The sequence below is a fragment of the Mustela nigripes genome, chromosome 2 (assembly GCF_022355385.1).
Source record: "Mustela nigripes isolate SB6536 chromosome 2, MUSNIG.SB6536, whole genome shotgun sequence".
Lineage (NCBI taxonomy): Eukaryota > Metazoa > Chordata > Mammalia > Carnivora > Mustelidae > Mustela > Mustela nigripes.
In genome coordinates, this window is record NC_081558.1 from 168,196,187 (window position 1) to 168,201,770 (window position 5,584).

The window sequence follows — 5,584 nt, forward strand, 5'->3', positions numbered from 1 at the left end:
TCTATGGCTCATCAACCAAATCTGTCCAGCCTTTTGTTTATAGAAATAAAATCGTTTTGGAACGTAGCCATACCTATTCACTTATGTATTATCTAGAGCTGCTTTTTCTTTATATAGTCGTAGTTGAGTAGTTGCTACAGAGACTCTGGTCCACTAAGCCCAAGTATGTACTGTAAGGTCATTTATAGAAAAAAAAAATCCCATCCTGTTTTACTAGGCTAACAAACTGTGTTTGTTTCCTTCAGCCCACCACTTTCACACCTATCTAGTCTCCATCCTTTTACTGTACCATGCCTGAGGTAAAAAAGCTTCTAACCCTTGTAGACTCCATTGTTATACTTTCTTATTTCTAGTTTCTGATAGGCTCTGGCTAGAGGAATAAACTGACAATATCATAGTGCTGAAGAGAGATGTGGAGATACTTCTACCCCCCACTTCCCCCAAGCAGAATGTGCTGTTGCACATTCTAAATTCTAATTCTAAAAGTAGTTGTTTTTTTTTTTTTTTCTAAAAGTAGTTGTGTTTGACTACAATAACAGCTCAGATTAAGTAGTTCCTTGTCCATGTCTCCAGTTCTTCTAAGGCTGCAGTAACATTATTATTCTCTTCTTTAGGCCTGGGGTTATAATGCATTCCCGTTGTTGCTAAATCTTGATGCCTCACATATTGGCTTCCTTCAATGTTTTTTCTTTAAAATCTGGTTTCTTCCTTTTGGATCCTGAATGACACAGTCATGACTCCTCAGAGCCTGACAGTTCTTGCAGGTCTTTGAGTATGATATACTTTATTGAATAAAAATTATAATGAAAATAAGTAGAGCAGGGAAACCAGAGATACTCAAAGGAAAGCTGTCAAACTATCATGGATTAGGTAATTTTGCCCAGTCTAATCGCTTGAGTCCATAAAAGTGGAAGAAGGAGGTAGATTAGGTCAGAGAGATGCAACAGTGGAAAGAAATTTTGGATTGTAAGAGGGGTTCAACCTACCATTGCTGGCTCTCAATATGAAGGAAGGGAACCATGTGCAGAGGAATGCGGTAACCTCGAAAAGTTATGAAAAACAGCAAGAAAACAGGGATCTCAGTTCTTCAACTGCAAGAACTAGAATTCTATCAGCTATGTGAATGGACAAGAAATGGATTCTATCCTGGAGCCTGCAGAAGGAATGAGCCTGCTGATACCTAGATTTTAGCAGAAGGAATGAGCCTGCTGCTACCTAGATTTTAGCCTGATCAGTGCTATACTTCTGAACTAAGGAGCTATAAAATAATAAATATGTGGTATTTTAAATTGTTAGCTTTCTGGTAATTTGTTACATGTTATAACAATAGAAAAATAATATGGAATGGATTCCTTTAAATGGAAACCATGATTGTGAAATTGCACATAAGGAAAAAAGAACCATCAAGTCTATGAACTATTCATTCCTCATGTGAGGCTGAAAAAAAATACTTCTGAAAGCAGATGATACAGGCATTTAGTATAAGTTCAAATCCAAGTGTTATTAAAATGTCCATACTTATGAAGAGCTACTATAGAACACCAGGGACTGGATGGTGTGATGGACAAGGGCAAGACAAACAATATAATCAGTGGGTCATGGAGTTGGGTAGGTGGGAGGTAGAGGATAGAATTAATTCAAATTAGGGCAAAGGGAAATTAATGCTTAATGATGAATGAAAGCAAGTAATTTAAAAGGGGGTTTTTTAAAGAATAAAGGAATAGAAGATAAAAAGGAATAATGCAAAAAGAAAGGAAAGATGAATAAAAGGTGTAAATAAAGTGAAAAGATAAAAGACCAAAAGTGGAATAAGCATAACTGATAAAGGAAAATCTTTTGTGAGAACCCACCTATGAAACAACCCTTAATTCCAACATTCTTTATCTAATAATTTCCATGAAGAGTCTGTATAATCTTACTCTCCTAAACTTAATCCTTTATCAGAAATACAAGAAGCCAGCTGTTCTTGACTCCTTATCTTTTCATTCTGGCTCAGCCTTTGGGTCTGCATTCCTTTTTCTTTTCATTTATTTTAAAATTAAATTAAATTTAATTTCTTTCTCTGTGTTCCAAAATTTATTGTTTATACACCGCATCCAGTGCTCCCTACAATACTACATCCTCCTTGGTTCTTCTTCTCCAAATTACCATTTCACACAAACATTTCTTTTGGAGGATTTAAGCTTTTCTTTTCCTGCATCACTTCATCTTGTGGCTCCTTCTTACTTAGATGTTTTTGTAATGGAGAGATTTGCTTTCTTGATGACAATAATCAAACTTGTATCAGGCATGAATCCAAGAGTACCAGGCAAGTTGACTTTGAAAGTAAAATCCAGAGATGAGGCAAATTGGGGTCACATGAAATATCAATTCTCTGTATGAAAAAATGATTGCAGTTTGCTTCATTTCTTGGATTCCTACTCGTGAAGCAATAAAACACTAATGCAGTACCCTGTCTGAGGAAAAAAGGTAACAGCAGCTCATTTCAGTCTAAAGAGGAAAAGCTAAATGTATTAATATTGGAACTGAGTTATATGGTAAAGTATTAGTGATTGGGCAATATTTTCACTTGGAAATAAGTTCAAATTGAGTATTCTTATTTAACAGATATTGTGAGACTGATAGCCTCTAAATAAAGAATCTAATAATTAAAACTTATCCTCATTATCACTTCCTACATGTGTTAGCAGTTTAGAAAAGCATAATTTGAGTATATCCCATTTAAACAGCTATTTGCATATTATGAATACTATAGCAATAGGTGATCCATTTCCCACTCCAGGTTATGGTCAAATTTCCTTGGAATTAGACAACATTTATTTGATGATATCTTCATTTTTATGCTGACAGTTTCTTTGGACCTCTATTTAATTGCATGTATATTTTGTATGTGTGAATCAAACACATCTGATTAAGTCTCTTGGGAAATTGCTTTTTTAAAGCCTTAAAAAAAAATTCAGTATGACCCAGACTTGCATTTTTCCCTTTTTTATTGTTGTAAAGCATACATGATTTTAAAACCCATTTTAACCATTTTTAGGTATATAGTTTAGTCTCATTAAGTATATTCACTTTATGGTATAGCCATTCTCACCATCCATCTCCAAAACTTTTTTTTAATCTTCCCAAACTGAAACTCTATACTCATCAAATAATAACTCCCCATTTTCCAATCCCTGTATCTCCGGGTGACTTTCTATTTTCTGTTTTTACAAGTTTGACAACTCATATAAGTGGAACTATACTAATATATCTATATGTGTGTGTGTGTGTTTCTGGCTTATTTCACTTAGTATGTCTTCAGTATTCATTCATGTTGAGCCATGTGTAGGGTTTTCTTTTTTAAGCTTGAATAATATTACATTGTATGTATGTGTGTGTGTGTGTGTATATATATGTGCATATATATGTATGCGTGTGTATGTATATATATATATATATATATATACAGTTCCATATGTATATATGTGTGTGTGAATACACACATGCACACACACTATGTTTTGTTTCCTGCTTATCTCTTGAAGGACATTTGGATTGTTTCTACATTTTGGCTATTGTCAATATTTCCCCATGAACATGGATATGCAGATATTTATTAAAATTCTTGGGGCACCTCGGTGGCTCAGTGAGTTGGGCCTCTGCCTTTGGCTTGGGTCATGATCTTGGGATCCTGGGATCCAGCCCTGTGTCGGGCTCTCTGCTCAGTGGGGAGCCTGCTTCCTGCCCCCACCCCTGCCTCCCTCTCTGCCTACTTGTGATCTCTCTCTGTCAAATAAATAAAGTCTTTAAGAAAAAATTACTGCTTTCAATTATTTTAGGTATAAAAGTAGAATTGGATCATATGATAATTCTGTTTTATTTTTTGAGGAACTATCATACTGTTTTCCACAGAGGTTCCACCATTTTCTACTACCTTTAGCAATGTGGAAGGTTTCCAGTTTCTCCATGTCCTCACTGATACTACTACTATTATTATTATTATTATTATTATTATTATTTTGTCTTTTTGACAAAAATCCTACTGCTTGTAAAGTGATACCTGATTTGTGCTTTCAGGATTGCATTTTTAAGGGTATAAAGATGTAAGATAAATTGTATTTTCAAATTAAGACTTCCTTGTTAGAAATAACAGTGTGAGGGTTGCAGGCCATCTGATAAGGTAGAGAAATAAGATAGATCCTAAAAGCCAGTTGTGATTTTCTAGGTGTTTCATCTGGTTGTCAAGGATTAGCTCTACAGTCTGCAGTTTCTTAAATACTACTTCAGCTAGTGTTGTGATTTTTTTTCCCCCAAATCCATTTGTAATGTTCTATGGTGCTCAGAAGGCAGAACAAGAGTTGATAAGTGAGTGCCTCAGTTTCATAGATTGAGGCCTAGGGCAACATAAATAAGGTTCAGTAATAAAGTCCAGTAGAATGTCTACTAGAATAACAACTACTAGGTCCAATAGCATTTTAACACTGGAAATTTTTAGGGAGAATTCATGGAGATTTAAGGAAAAATTTCTGCATTGATTAGAGACTAGCTCCCATAAATGCAAAGGCCTCTTTCACTTCTCAGATCCTACAAGTATTATCGTGCATTGAATCACATTACATTCCGAAAGATTAGCCATAACCTTTTTATTTTGTTTTAAAGATTTTATTTCTTTATTTGACACAGAGAGAGAGAAATCACAAGTAGTCAGAGAGGCAGGCAGAGAGAGAAGGGGAAGCAGGCTCTCTGCTTAGCAGAGAACCGCATGTGAGACTCAATCCCAGGCCCCTGAGATCATGACCTGAGCTGAAGGCAGAGGCTTAACCCACTGAGACACCCAGGCGCCCCAGCCATAACCTTTTAAGAAAAGTCTACCTTTAGGGGCGCCTGGGTGGCTCAGTGGGTTAAGCCTCTGCCTTCGGCTCAGGTCATGATCTCAGGGTCCTGGGATCGAGTCCCGCATCGGGCTCTCTGTTCGGTGGGGAGCCTGCTTCCCTCCCTCTCTCTCTCTGCCTGCCTCTCCATCTACTTGTGATTTCTCTCTGTCAAATAAATAAATAAATAAATAAAAATCTTAAAAAAAAAAAAAAGTCTACCTTTACATTTGTGGCAAACATTTCAACTTTTGGCTGACTTTCAACTGGCTTGCCTGTCCTTCCAGTCACATCTGAGTATTGTGCTCTGCCCATCCCTTTGAAATTAGGTATGACTAGTTCTGGTGAATTGTAGGTAGAAATGACACAAATCATTTCCATGATGAAATATTTAATTTCAGAAGAGCGATCCTCTAGCTATGCTCTTTTTTTGCCATGACCATGATGGGAGCATGTGTTAAAGTAGAGACTTTATCAGTCTGGATTCCTAAGTGACCACAATGAACAATGCCAGCTCAGCCCTACCCCTTACCACTTTGGATATTATTTGATGAATGAAAAATAACCTTTGTTGTTTTAAGCCACTACCTTTGGGGGTTATTTATTTATTTATGTTAACCACACTAACTTATTCTGATCAACATAGTCTTTGCCTGAAGTTTGTTTTCTCTCCTCCTCCTCCTCCTTCTTCTTCTTCTTCTTCTTCTTCTTCTTCTTCTTCTTCTTCTTCT